The 14,914-nt window shown below is 53.1% G+C and overlaps 1 long non-coding RNA gene across 1 annotated transcript; it reads right to left on the reverse strand.

Moving 5' to 3' along the window:
• Positions 1–9,893: 9,893 nt before the first annotated feature.
• Positions 9,894–12,147, reverse strand: LOC103668363. The gene is made up of 2 exons (XR_005835870.1): positions 12,009–12,147; positions 9,894–11,461 (listed from the first exon to the last, which is right to left on the reverse strand). It is a non-coding gene; the product is annotated as an uncharacterized LOC103668363 (long non-coding RNA).
• Between the last annotated feature and the right edge of the window lie 2,767 nt (positions 12,148–14,914).

The raw sequence follows: 14,914 nt of genomic DNA on the forward strand, positions 1-14,914 counted from the left end.
CCCAGCCCAGATCCAGCGGCTCCCTGGCCCGACTCAGCACTCCTGTAGGTGCCAGTTTTAGCCTCTGCCACTATTTTGGGCTCCGTGCCTCGCCGCTGGCTGAGCTGGCTGGGCTCCTCACCCCCCAGCACACCCCCACACCGCTCCTCTAGCCTCCCTCCTGCCTCACAACTCCTTCATCACCTTCTTCCTCACCCATTCCACTGTTTAGAATCTGTGTATAGCAAAGACCAGAAACAAGGAGAGGGGACCGACCCATTCTAGGCTAGATGGAAATTAGAACACAGAAAAGGACTTTCCCAGGGCCAGGAGGGAGGCTGGTTCCTCCAAGCTTGCACCTGCAGGGGAGACCTTATGGGAAGGCCCTAGGAACTCCCCCAGAACCAGCAATCCTGGACCCGAAACCCAGACTTACCCTCCCTGCAGTGAGCAGGCAGGGCTAAGGAATGTACTAAATTTAAAAACAGACAACCAGAAGCCAGAAGCCAGCCTCCCTGCTCCACCCACTAGGGGCCCAGAGACCAGGGGAGGGCAGGACCTCAGCTTTTCTCCCAGGCCTGGGGTGGGAGAGTGCCACAGGCTAAGGACGGAATCTTAAAAGGCCATACTGCAGCCTGGGCACCCCGTGGGCAGACCATGAGGCCAGGACCGGAATCCCACGGTCTAGGAGCTCTTAGGCCCCAGACTCAGAAGGTCTCTATGAAAGCAGCAAACCTAAGGTTCCAGCCTTTTTCTGCCTCCACCCCCATCTCCAATGGGCTTTGCACCCCAGCCTGCCCCTTGCTCTGTGTCCACCTCTTCCCCTTGGGAGATGAGTGGCCAGGCAGGGGCTTGGGGGTAGATACAGGAAACCTGTCTACGTTGAGAAACACTGGGGCTTTTACTGAGCTAGGCCTGCTGCCTGACTTAATATTCATCTTCTGTATCCCTGGGAACACTTCCAAAATCACACCCCTTGCATCCTAATCCCTCCATCCCCACCCCACTTCTATCCAGTGATACTTCCCAGATTTTCAGGAATTATTTTTTTAGATACCCCCAAAACAAAAGGCAACCCCCAATTTCTGCCAGAATCTAAAAGTAGCCACCACCAGAGCATGTGACTCTTGATCTCGGGGTTGTGAGTTCAAGACCCACACTGGGTGTAGAGATTACCTACAAATAATATCTTAAGGGGCACGCCAGTGGCTTAGTCGGCAGAGCCTCTGAATCTTGGGTTTCGTCTGGGGTCATTATCTCACCGTGGTGGGATCAAGCCCTGCCTGGAATCTTGTGTTCGGCTCCACACTCAGGGCAGAGTCTGCTCGAGACCCTCTCTCCCTCTCCTCTGCTCTCCCCCTCTGTCCCCCTTTGTTTATTTTAAAATAAAATAAAATAGCTCATTTAAGTTGACAAATGTGTTCTGCACACCTCACGGGTGGGGAGGCCGTGCCAGGCAGGAATGTGTCAGAGTGTGGGCCAGTAGATGGACAGTTAGAGTCCCAGGGAGACCCCGGCCCAAGAACTACGGTGCCCACGAGTGTGTGTGTTCTTTTTGTGGCTTTGGACCCCTGCATATTCCGGGACAGGAAAGACTGAGGCACGACTGACTCCAGGGGCCATCGATCCGAAGATGGAGGAAGAAGGGAAGAGAGGGGAAAAGCGGGTTACGTGAGGTTTGCTGACAGAGGCGTGTGGAGTCAAAGGTCTGGGTCTGCAACACAGCTCCGCCTCTTACTAACTGTGGGACCGCCAAGCTATCTTGTCTACAAAATGGAGATTAGAGTACTTATCTTTGTCAGAGTGTTATAAGAATGAAATGAGATGACCTCTGGAGAAGTGTTTTGTCCACCACGATGACTCTAGTCAAATAGGAAGGAATAAGCCACTTCCTCTCTCTCTGCTGGACTTCTCTCCAGCCCCACCCCCCTGATGTTTACCTGCTTCGGGGCAGTCCTGAGTGGGGGGGAGGGGCAGAGGCGGCCTAGGGAGGCAGCCACCCGCATTCGTGAGGGTGGAAGATGAATGGACCAGAGGCCCTGACGAGGAAGAGCAAGTACGGCAAGGTCCTGACTCACTCTGGCTCCTTCCTGCTGCCTGCCGGGCCCGGTGCTGCCCACATTGCCCTTCACCTGGTGATTTTACCCCTCCCCCAACCTGGGCCAAGGGTGGGCAAACGCAGGCCACTGGGCAGTACTCACTTCCCGGGCCAATTCGCACAGCAGGAAGACGGGGTGGTTCCACCAGCGCACGGAACCTGAGCTGGGCCAGCTCCCGGGGAGGCTGGCCTCAGACCCCAGGTCTCTCCATTGGCTTGTTCCCTAGAGAGCTCAGCTCCCTGCCTGCCCCACAGCCCTTCACCCCCGACCCCAGCGGCTCCTCCTCTTCTCAGATGCGTGGTCCCGTGCCTCAAACGCCCCAGTGTGGCCTGTGGTGAAAGCAGGTGCTAACAGAGAGAGAGAGAGAGAGAGAGAGAGAGAGAGAGAGAGAGAAAGAGAGGAGTCCTGGCTCCAAGGCTGGCAGAGAGGAGAGCCCAGCACTGTGGGGGCAGGGGGAGCCCAGAACCTTCCTGGGTGAGAATCCCATGGCTCTTGGGGCTGAACAGGGTGTTTCCTCGGGGTCTTCTCTCAGAGTTCAGATGCCTCCCCAGGCAGGAAAGTACTTGCATACTTGGGGAGGCCTTGAGAGGAAAAGGGGGTGGCTCATTCTGCCAGTAAAGGAAGAAAGTGGAAATGCATTCAAGCAGCAGGCAGAGCTCCCGGGTTCACAGAGCCCGGGGTCGGTAATAAGGGAGAGAGCAGAGTACCTTCACCTTCCTGGGGTCAGAACTGGGCATGGCCCCACACGCATGGGTGTGCGTGTGCTTCCATAACCCTACCCTCGTCAGGCTTCCACTCTGCCCGCGGTCTAATTTCAACTCCTTCAGCTGCCACAGCCACCATACAATTATAAGTGTAAAAGCACTTTGCAAACCCTCATACCCTCCGAAGAAGTAAAAAGTGTTGCTGCAATGATTATCATGGTTACATGCAACCGTTCATCTTCGCGGCCCACCTCTGTCGCTACGGGAGGCTTCTGGGAGGGCTGCACTGCCCTTTGGCTTCTGGAGCCTCCGCCTTTCCCTCTTCCAGCTGCCCCAGCTGAAGCCGGCTGCTGAGCGGGAGGCATGGGGAGAGCGGAGCAAAGCTGACGCCCTGGGATACAGGGAGGGAGTCTGGGAGAGCCAGCAAGTGTCCCCGCGAGCACGAACCACTGCCCTGAGTGTCTGTCTCCCCGGGAAGCTGGGGAGGGGAGCGGATGGGGGGCAAGGAGGAAGGGAAGCAGGGAGGGCAGGGGCGCCAGGCCTCCGGCTTCCCCACCGCCGCCTACCTTGGCCTTTCCGGTCATGCCCAGGAGGAAGCTGAGGGTGCGCTGCAGGGGGGAGCCTGCCCAGCCTCCTGAGCCCCCTTCCAGCTGGCCACAGCTGCGGGGGGGAAAGAGAGGAGGTGAAGAGTGCAGACGGGGCTGGGGGAGAGAAGCAAGGTGTTCCCAGAGAGATGCAGGTGCCTTGGCCAGGAGGGGAGAAAGGAGGTCTGAGGACAGCCTGGAGCGGGACGCCTCAGCCCACCCCCACCTCCCGGATGTGGACAGGCCCCTCTATCTGAGAGGAGAACTCCAGGCTCCTCCCCCCTTCCTACCGAACTCAGGCAGGGTCTCCTCTTGTGCTGCTTCCCACTGACAGATATGGGGTGAGGGCTGTCCACAAGGCCATGTTCGCCTCAAAACACAAGAGCCTGTGCACGACCCTCTGCACTGTTTGGAAAGGGCCTCTGGGCCTACAGTCAATAAGGAGTGGATTTCCTGGGATTTCATCAGCCCCATCCCATGAGCTAATCCCAAACCCAGAGCCAGAAGGATGTGTCAGCTAGAGATTTTCAGGACCACAAATCAGAGCTTGGCATCTTAAAGGGCCATGGCCAGCGCATCCGGCTGCCCTGCCTGGGAGGGCCGAGCTGCTCTAACCAGGCTTCCGCTGAGGGAGCCAAATACACAGGTGCTGATTTTGTGCGCTGATGTTCCCCTGGCTACAAAATCTCCCAGACTCCACCTCGGTTCCCCAGCTAGGCCGGCAACCCCCCTCCCCCCACCGGCTCTCCTTAAAGCCACTCCCCATTGGTCAATTATCTGAGCCTCCAAAGCTGTCCATGGGGTCCTTGGCCACTGTCTCTCCCTAAGACCGTCCAACAGCTGACCGGCCCACTCAACCTTTGTGTCAGCGACAACAGCAAGCAGCTCCCGTTGTCTTAATCATCTGACCGCCTGGCGTCTGGATACAACTTTTCTTTCCCTAATTGCTTTACTATCCAATGGGGCTCCTGTGAACTTTCTAAGCCTGACCCGGCCAACAAATGAGAAGAGGGTGAATTCTTGTGACGCTCAGGGAGAAGGACATTTGGAGGCCTTTGATCAGAAATGTTAAGGGGAGGGGCGCCTGGGTGGCTCAGTGGTTAAGTGTCCCGCTCTTGATTTTGGCTCAGGTCATGGTCTCGGGGTCGCAAGATCATGCCCAGCATCAGGCTCCATGCTCGGTGCAGAGTCTACTTGAGATTCTTTCTCTCCCTCTCCCCCTCCCCACCGCTCATGCGCGTCTGCTCTAAATAAATAAATAAATAAATAAATAAATAAATAAATATATTTAACAAAATGTTAAGGGAAGCAACATTTCAGGAAGCAGAGACCCTTAGAGTTACAAAATCCATGGTCCAGCCACATTGCGCCTTTTCCAGCAAGGCCTTTGAAGGGCTCTGGGTCTCCCCAACTCACCTTTGGCTGAGGTCAGTGGCAGAGGACTGGCGTAAATTCCCTGCCAACACAAAAGGAGATGGGAAGTGTCCAGCTCAAGCCAGACAGAGACACCCAAGGTGGCCTCCCCCACCCCCTCCACCCAGATCAGGTCCCCAAGCTGTGGAGGGGGGGGGGCTTATGTAGCCTTTCCTGAGTGCCAGCCTGGAGGAGGGGGGAGTCGGAGGGAGGGGGGAAAGGGAGGGAGGCGGGAGGGGGAGGGGGCTGGGGGCTGAGTGGAGCAGAGCTGAAGAGCTTAGGGGCCAGGGAGCAGAGCAGGAGGGCTCTGCGGGGAAGGGCCAGGGACGGCTCAGTCCTGTTTCTGCTGAATGGAGAGAGCAGAGATTTCGCTGGAGTTCCCAGCACCTCATCTTGAGGACAAAGTACATTACAAGCAACTGTCCTCCATCTCCGGGGACAGGGGGAGCTGGGGAGCCGCAATCTGTCCTATGTCCTCCTTCATTGGAAGGAGATCTCAGAATGCCTAAGTCCTGAATTCAGATCTCTCATTTGAATAAAGTCATTTTGGTGTTTCCAAAGGGTGTGTGGTTACACAGAACTCAGGACATCCGGGCTCTAAACAGCTGGCTCTGAGGAGTGGTGGCGAGACAGACAGGGGAAGGGGCCCTCGCTGTCTTGCTCCCCACCCCCACTCACCAGCTGGATCAGAGCAGCCCAAGAGCCAATTGATGCCACTCATGGATACGGACTTGGAAAGCATGCCAGGGGCTGAGTGGTCCAAAGGGCCAGCAGACGGATGGCAGCAACTCTGACCCTAGAATCATGTCAAGAATCCTCACACGACGTCAGGCTTCATCCCTCTCCCGCTCCCACTCCCCATGCTCCCACTTCCCTGCAGAGGGTCTACCTTCAAGCCCTCGGGCCTCCCACCCTCTGCAGCGTTCCACCCGAAACCATCCGCAAATTATTCCTGCTAGTTAGCCTTCAGCGATCTGCCACAGTTGAGGCCCAATGTAGACAATATCTTAGAAAAAAATGTATCCCAAAGGATTTCCAGACATGACAAACTCAAACTGTAGAGGCCAGGCAGGTAATAAAAATGAAAGGACACGAATGAGACAGCTTGGGGTTAAGACAAAAAGGAGCAGGAATATTCATGGACCACAAACCCAACCAGTAGGAAATAAATATTTTTCTCAAGCCTACGTGAAGCATTACAAAAACTGGCCACATATCAGGTCATAAGGCAAATTTTAACCCATTTCAAGTCATCAATATCACAGTGATCACAGGAAACCAGCCAGAAATCCCTTCCCAATGGACTGGATAAGGAACCTGTGATATATTTACAATCAAAATACTAATCAACAATAAAAATGAACTCGCCACAGCCCATCTGACAATATGGGTGAATCTCACAGACATAATAGTGAGGGAAAGAATCGGGACACAAAAAATGTATGTCCTGTATGATTACATTCATATAAGGTTTAAAATAAGCAAAATTAGGGGCGTCTGGGTGGTTCAGTCAGTTAAGCGTCTGCCTTCAGCTCAGATCATGATCTCGGAGTCCCACGTTGGGTGTAGAGAGTACTGAAAAATAAAATCTTTAAAAATATATATATTTTATAACAACAAGAATGAAAATACCATAGAACTACAAAACAAAACTCGTGGGACATGGCCAAAGTGGTTTTTCAGGGGTAATTTATAACCTTAAAATGCTTATATTGAAAAATTTTAAAAGCTGAAAATTAATGAACTATGCCAACTTTAAAAGGTTAGAAAAAGAACAGAACAAGCTCAAGGAAAACAGAAGGAGGTATATAATAAGGATAAAAGCAGAAATCAGGGCACCTGGCTGACTCATTTGGTAGAGGATGTGACTCATGATCTCAGGGTGGTGAGTTTGAGCCCCACATTGGGCAGAGTGGTTACTTTAAGAAATAAAAATTTAAAAAGGCAAAATCAGTGGAGTAGTAAACATAAAACAGGATCAATAAAGCCATACGTTGTAGACAAACCTCCAGTAAGATTGGCAGACAGAGGGAAGACACAAATTGAGGAAGAATGTGGGGCAGACCCAGTGATTGGAAAGGCAGGGGAAGACTGCCCTACAACGTGATGATAGCAATTTTTAAAAAGATTTTATTTATGTATTTGAGAGAGAAAGAGTGAGAGAGAGAAAGCATGGGAAAGGGGAGGGTCAGAGGGAGAAGCAGACTCCCCGCTGAAGGAGGCAGGACTTGATCCTGGGACTCTGGGATCATGACCTGAGCTGAAGCAGACACTTCATCAACTGAGCCACCCAGGCATCCTGATGATAGCAAATTTTGAAAATGCAAACAAAATTCCTTACAAAAATGTGTGTGTGTGTATCTATATCTATATAACTTGACAAAACTGCATCTAGAAGAAATAGAAAGTATGAATGGTCCTATCAAAGAAATGGAATTGGTAGTTAATCTTTCTATAAACAAAACAAAATGCACCAGGCCAAAAACGTTTTATATGCGAGGCACAGATCTCTCAAGGAATAGAGCACTGAAATCTTATGCAACTCTTCCAAAGAACAGAAATGAAAACTCTCCAACTCTTACTATAATGTGATTATAACCTTGACTCTTAAACTGCACACAGGCAGTGTGACAAAGGAAGATTTGGGGCCAATCTCTCTTATCAACCTAAGTACAAAAATCCCAAACAAAATATTAGCAAAGTGAAGTAGATTTTCAATGTCCACAAATTGTTTGCAGCTGCCTCTTTAGGAGGCCTCTATCCACTCCTTGCTTCTGGGCTGGCCTGTGACTCCACTAGATGAATAGAATGCAGCTGAAGTGGCATTATATGATTTTTGAGCCTGAGCCTCAAGAAACCTTAAAGCTGGGATGCCAGGGTGGCTCATTCGGTGAAGCGTCTGCCTTTGGCTCAGGCCATGATCCCGGGGTCCTGGGATCAAGCCCAGCACTGGGTTCCCTGCTCATCGGGGAGTCTGCTTCTCCCTCTCCCTCTGCCTCCTCCCCCACTGCTCAAGCTCTGTCTCTCTCTCTCTCAAATAAATAAAATCTTTTAAAAAAATTATTATAATAAAAAATGAGAGAGAGCTTAGCAAGATAAGTGAGTGTAAGACCACATTATACAGGGCGTCTGGGTGGCTCAGGTGGTGAAGTGTCTGCCTTAGGCTCAGGTCATGATCCCAGGGTCCTGGGATGGAGCCCCGAGTCGAGTCGGACTCCCTGCTCAGTGGAGAGTCTGCTTCTCCCTCTTCCTGGTGCTCCCCCTGCTTGTGCTCTCTCTGTCAAATAAACAAATAAAATCTTTCAAAAAATAAAAATAAAATCTTTAAAAAAGTGGACAAAGGCTTGAACAGATATTTCACAAAGGAAGATATGTACATGGCCAGTAAGAATATGAATAAATGGGGTGCCTGGGTGGCTCAGTCTGTTAAGCATCTGACTCTTGATTTCAGCTCAGGTTGTGATCTCACGGTCAATCCCCACATCAGGTTCAGTGCTGGGACTGTGGCGTGCTTGGGATTCTCTCTCTCTCCCTAGCCCTCTACCCCTCCCCCACTGTGTGCTCTCTCTCAAAAGAAAGAAAGAAAGAAAGAAAGAAAGAAAGAAAGAAAGAAAGAAAGTTGCCCAACAGATTTTTTCAACAGGGATATGCAAATTAAAACCAAAATGAGATATCTCTAAGATATCCACCAGAATGATTAAAATTTAAAACTTGACAAGAGAAGTATAATATACCTAAGAATAAACCTATATCCACAAGATCTGTACAGAAAAAAATATTACAAAAGTATACCATCTTCATTGATAGGAAGAAGCAACATTGTACTGATGTCAACTTCCCCTAAATTACTCTCTAGATTCATTGCAACTCCAATTAAAATCTCAAACATGTTTTAATGCATGTTTTGCATACGTTATACTTCAATAAATGCTTATTTTTTAAAAATTAAGACATTCAGGGGTGCTTGGCTGACCCAGTTCGTGGAGCATGTGATTCTTGATCGACGGGTTGTGAGTTCAAGCCCCACATTGGGTATAGAGATTACTTTAAAATCTTTAAATATAAATAAATACATAATAAAAATCAGGAAATTCTGTTTATGTAAAGTCACCACAGGAGAAGGAAAAGACAAACCACTTTTCCCCATTTGGTGAAAAGATAATTGCAACATATATAAAAACAAAGGATAGACATGGGCAAAAGACACAAAGAGGAAATTCATGGAAGAGGAAACACAAATGACCTATGTACATAGGAGGAGACACTCAATTTTGTGTGTAATATGGTCAAATTAATACTGCAATGAGATTTATAACCACTAGATTGGCAACATTAAGAAGTCTGATGGCTCCAAACGTTGGAAAAAAATTTGGATCAACAGGAATTCTCCTATACTTCTGATGGGGGTGGAAACAGTCTGCTGCGATCTTGTAAGTTTGAGGTGCACACTGTCAACCAACAGCTCCACTCCAAGGTGTATGCCCTGGGGAAGCACTCACAAATGTGTGTCAGAAGACAGATAAAAGGGGGCTCATAGTGACAGTGTTCATGATAGCAGAGTTGACATTATCGGAAGGTTCAAGGGTACAGTGGAGTGAAAATGAATAAACTCTAACCACCTGCAGCACACAGATAAAAATTAGACACAATGTTGAATAAAAATGCAGGTTATAGACAATTTTGTACAATGTAACACCATTGTTTTTAAATTCAGCAAAACAAAATAATATATTATTAGGTAATACATATATATTTGTGTTAAAACTATAAAAAATGTAGATGGGTGATAAAGAAAATTCAAGATAGTGATTATTTCTGGGGATGGGGAGGCGAGGGAGCAGCAGAGGAGAGAAAGGCAAGGCAAGGAGCGCCCAGGCATTGGTGGTGTACTAGGGCTTGAGAGGGGTGGCTGATTTATTGGGCATTCGATTTGAAACGTCATACTTAAAAGATGAAGGGGAGGGCTGCCTGGCCGTGTCAGTCAGTGGAGTGTGGGACTTGATCTTGGGGTTGTGGGTTTGAGCCCCACGTTGGGTGTGGTGTCTATTTAAGAAGAAGAAGAAGGAAAAAAAAAAAGACACCGGAATCTTTTTTTTTTTTTTCTTTTTTTTTGAAGTAATCTCTACACCCAGGGTGGCGCTGGAACTCACAACCCAGAGATTAAGAGTCACATGCTCTACCGACTGAGCCGGCCAGCTGCCCTGGACACCTGCGTCTTAGAGTGTCAGCTCTGGGCTGGCCGCACAGAGTACGGTCTGGAGCTGCACTGGGCTCCCAGGCCCTGGGTCTGCAGGCTGAGGGCCGGCCTCACGAGCCTCAAGGTTTGGTCTGCGGACCTCGGTGGCGTTTGTACGTACTTGCTCTGGAGGAAGAAACAAAACGCCAAGATGTAGACAGGGAGAAATTTAAGGGAGTGCTTAAAGATGAGAAGGAGAGAGGAGAGGAAGCAGAGCAGGAAGGCCGGAAAGGAGACAGCACCCCACAGCAGGGAGCGGGAGAGGTGAGAAGCCCACGGTGCTGGGGGCTGGGGGCGAGCAGGGGAGAGGATCCGAGAGTCCAGACGCTCAGCCTGAGCACCAGCATCTCTACTGGGCACTTGAACTTCTTTTTTTCTTTTTGAAATAACCACAACTTTAAAAGATAGTTTTTATTATCCTGATTTGTGGAGAGATGAAATAGATCCTTCAGGTGGTAAGTGAAGGATCTGGGAGTAGGTCTGACTTCCCATCCTGTGCTTTCTGCAGCACCAGACTGGCCTGGGGCGTGGGGGGCCTGTGGGGGGGCCGGGCAGCAGAGATGTTGGCGGGAGGGGGCACTATTGGGATGCGATGGGTCCAGCCACTGTCTGCAGCAGCCCATTTCCCTCACCCTCTCCCCCAAGCCACAGGCTGGACCAAGGAGACTGGCGTTGGGGCCCCTGGCCGGCTAGGGGAGGGGCTGGAGGGGAAACAGCCTTAGCTGCTGGGCTGAGCTAGCCAACCCGACCCAAGGGTGCCCCTCAAGGTCTTGTGTGTCCTCAGGGGTCCCTAGGTCCTGGCTTGAGATCCCCCAGATATGTTCCCTTAAGCTAGAAGGCTGGGCAGACTCTACACCGTTTCTCATTCGATGATTCTATGATTCTCTTGTTAGAGGTCTACTGTCGTTCAGGGGATCAGATGCCTAGTCTCACCCCACACATTACAAGTTCGCCTCCAAAGCTGAGGAATGTGGGGTCCATGGAAAGTAGTGCTTATCACAATTAGGGGAACAGGGGCCTTTTCATGAGAGGAACAGAGATGCCCACATTGGCGCAGAGCTCAGACACAGAAAGGTGGGAACAGAGAGTCGTAGAGAAGAGGCAGGGGCGGGACCCCAGGAGTGGGGGCCAGGGCGCGCAGCCCCGGGGAGGCGGACAGAGGCGCACACACAGCAGACACAGCCTCAGTCAGATGCAGTCGGAGCGAGGCCTGGGCACGGACAGACCCAGCAGCTGGCAGGACAGAAGAGGCACAGAGCGCTGGCTGGACAGGCAGGGGGCAGGAGGGGGGGAGAAGGCGCGGCCTCCATGGGGAATCTTGTCCATACCACGCGCGAGTGCTGTCCACCTTGGTGCTGCCGTTCCAGAAAGGCGTCCAGTTCCTCTTGGCTCTGCAGCAAGGGGCCCTCCCGAGCGCCCGCGCATCCCGATGCCTGCAGTTCGCTTCTGAAACACACATTGCCACCACTGCCCTCGGTACCTCGTGGCTGGTGACGGGCACCGGGGAGGAATACCGCCCAGCCCGGCCCTTCCTGTCCGCATAGATGCAGCCCAGACCCACACTGCCGGCCTTTGGGTTGTGCTTGGGCAAAGCTGCAGGCAAGGGTGGCCCCTGCTGGCCGCGGGACAGTACTGTCCTCAGGAAGGATGCGGGCGCTCGGGAGAGGCCACCCGCAAGCTGGAGTCTCACTCCTTGCCTGATTTCTGATTCCAACCTTTGCCCCTACTCAGCCCAGGACTTCCAGGGGCAGAATTAGTGCCTGATGGTGAAAGGTGACCCCTCGAAGACCCTGAGATACAGCTGGCCCCACACGAGGGGGACCCAGGGCATCTCTGCCTTTGACTGGCTGCTCTCGGGAAGGTTCCTTGAGCCTTGTGGGCAAGGTCTCCCAGCTGAGTGCCACCCATGTCAGTTCGGGGACACGGCACAGGGTCCTTTCCCTTCCCCCAGCTCAGCCAGCTGTGCCCAGGAGCTAGAATGTGGTCTACTCACCTGAGCTAAGGGAACCTGCCCGTGGGAACCACGGAAAGAGCAGAGGGTCGGTGCCCTTCACTGGACCACAGCCGGAGCAGTGTCCATGACCACTCACACTGAGCTCTCCATGTTGACCCCCAGACCTTCTCTTTCTGACTTCCGCTATCTTTGGGGAAGTGGTCAGGGGTTTTCCAGAAGAGGAGAGCTGGTCCCTGTCTTCTGCCAAGCAGACACAGACAGACCTCTTCCCCCCTTGCAGGGCTGTACTGTGATGTCTAAAACTTGCTGGGTCTGCATCAGCCTGGAACCAGCAATGCCCCACCCTGGGGACACTTCTCAAGAAACCTCCGAAAGTTCTCTGGGCTCAGTTTCCTCAGCTATAAAGTGAGGAGTTTGGGCCCCGTGATCCCTGAGTCTCTTCCAGTTCTGACACGCTTTATGGGTCAGTGAAACCCAGAGTGGGAAGTGGAGGCAACGTGGCCCCAGCTCCATACCTTCCCCTCCACAGCCTCCCCCACCTGCCTCCGGGACTAGCTGGAGAGGAGCCGGGAGGGGGCACACTTTGAAAAGCAGCGTCACCCTCCCCAAAAGCCCAAGAAAGGCAGGGTTCAGACTCTCCGGGGGGGGGGCAGGGCTCAGGTGCCCTCATCCGGCATCCCTGCCCACCCCTTTCTCCTGGGTCTAGGACCTGAAGGAAGGGGGGGCAGGGGGTCCCCTGGGGGTTACCTGCTTAGTGGATCTTGCAGCTCTCTGCCTGGCCCCCAACTGTGTCTTTTGAATGGGTTGTGGTTGTGGCCATGGGCACGGAAAGCCCCCGACCTTCGGAGAGGTACAGCATGGAAGCCATCTCCCTCGTCCGTTTTTCCTGCCGCCGCCTCCTCCTCCTCCTCTTCCTCCAGCTGCACTCTGGACTCGACCGCAGACAGGCAGCGGCGAGTGTGGCCTTGGGGCACCACGTCTCCACCTGCGAGGAACACCTCCGGGACGTCTCCGTTCATGGGAGGCACACACAGGCCAGTCTGAGCCAAGAAAACAGAGGGGGTGAGAGGAGTTCTAGAATCCTGGAACCTGGAACTGGGGAGTGTCACAGCCAGCCCTCCCTTCCCTGAGGTGCGAAACTGGAATGTGGCTGGCCCCCGACTCCCAGCCTAGTGTTCTTTCCAGGGCACGAGGACATCCTCATCCACTTCTCATTCTTCCACGTCCTGAGCACCGGCGCGGCAGAAAACCCAGCCACGCAAACGGGGATAGATGCCGCTCCTGTCCTCAAGGGATTCAGTCTGTCTGTGTGTGTGCGTGCGTGTACGTGTGTGTGCGTGCACGTGTGTGTGTGCGTGCGTGTGTGCGTGCGTGTGCGTGTGTGTGTGTGTATGTGCACACGCGTGCAGAGACAAAAGCCCAAATCCCAAATGACTAAGTAGCCGGAGTGCCAAGTGCCACAGAAGGCTGTGTGCTGCCGAAGGAACGAGTGTGTAGCCAGTTGGAAAACTCAGTAAAAGGCAAGGGAAGGAAGTGGCCGCCCCTGAGGGGTCTGGAGGAGTGAGTGGTGAGGACCTGGCGGAGCTGGGGAGGGAGGGAAGTTCCTGAGAGAGGATTCTGGTTTCTTCCTTCCACAGCTGGTCATATGGGAAGGAACAGAGCCGAAAGTCCTCTCCAGAAGCAGAGAGAAGGGCACCGTCAGCCGCCGCGCTGAAATCTCTTCCCTCCCCCACATGGGCACTGTTCTCGCTGCCCAGCACTCCCGGCAGCCTTTGGGGCCTGCCTCAGTGTGTCTTGGAGTTAAGAACCCTCAGGAGCTCTTAACGTTGAAAATGAGAAGCCCCACTCCAGAATGAAGTACCAGATACCCTCTCCTTCCCTGCCGGCCTCTGTGCTGCTCACTCCGAGCCCTGTCCCTGTAGGCCTTCTGCTAGAAGGAGTCTCCCAGGGCTCCCCCAGCTACTGAGCTGCTGGGGGGGTCCGGGAGGACCCGGAAGCAGTGAGTCAGAGTCCTCCCCCCACTCCCAGGCTTTCTGCGAGGGCACCGAGCCTTCCAGGGGTCATCTTACTCTCCTGCATGCACGCTGGAAATCCCGCTGTTGGAAAGTTGCTCCTTCAAGCTACTTTTCCCACTGTCACTCAACATGTCCCCAGCCTTCGCTCCAGCCAGCACCGCAGACAGGCACTTGTGCCGTCCCCAGCCGCCACACGGAAGGAAGGGGGTGAGCGCTCGGGCCACTGCAGGTGCACCTGCGCCCTGCCAACGGCTCCGGGGACAGACAAGGAGAGACCTGGGAAACCCGTCCATGCTCCTCACGTCCGGGAGCCATATAGAGGCCCCTCAGCCAGCCGCCGGACAGGTCCTCTCTCTGTGTGTGTCTGCAAATGTGGCCTAGTGCCGTCTGGTGTGCTGGCTAGAAATGAGCTGGGCAGCTCCACAGGCAGCGGGACACAGTCCAAGGGCCGGAGCCTCAGCCCGCCATCCAGGGGTCTCCAGAGCTGATATTCGGAGGCAGGAGGGGGAAATGTGCAAAAAGTATTGTGAGAGGCTGGGGGTGCAGACAAGAGGAGGACATGGGCTGCTCACTGGGAGCAGGGGAGCAGGGGCTGGAGATGGGATGGAGACCTCTCCCCAGAGGCGGAGGGCTGGAGTTCCAGCCCTAGCTTCCACCTGGTATTCCTGCCCCAGAGAGGTCCATGGGGTTGAATTTGGTGGGAAGCCTTTTCTCCCCTCCATCCCTGGGATGCCACCTGCTGGAGAGGGTACTTGCTGCCCTGGCCTGGTGAACAGAGAGCTCTGGTCCTGAAATCATGCCCTTCTTCCTCCAGCTCAGACCAACTGGAATGTGCCCTCTTCTGGGAGACCCACCTTTTCCAAGCACCTGCGTGTTCATTCCTGGCCTCCGCCCTCTGTGCAAATGGAACCCGTGCGGCTCCTTCTCCCT

The sequence above is a fragment of the Ursus maritimus genome, unplaced genomic scaffold (assembly GCF_017311325.1).
Source record: "Ursus maritimus isolate PB19 unplaced genomic scaffold, ASM1731132v1 scaffold_2, whole genome shotgun sequence".
NCBI lineage: Eukaryota > Metazoa > Chordata > Mammalia > Carnivora > Ursidae > Ursus > Ursus maritimus.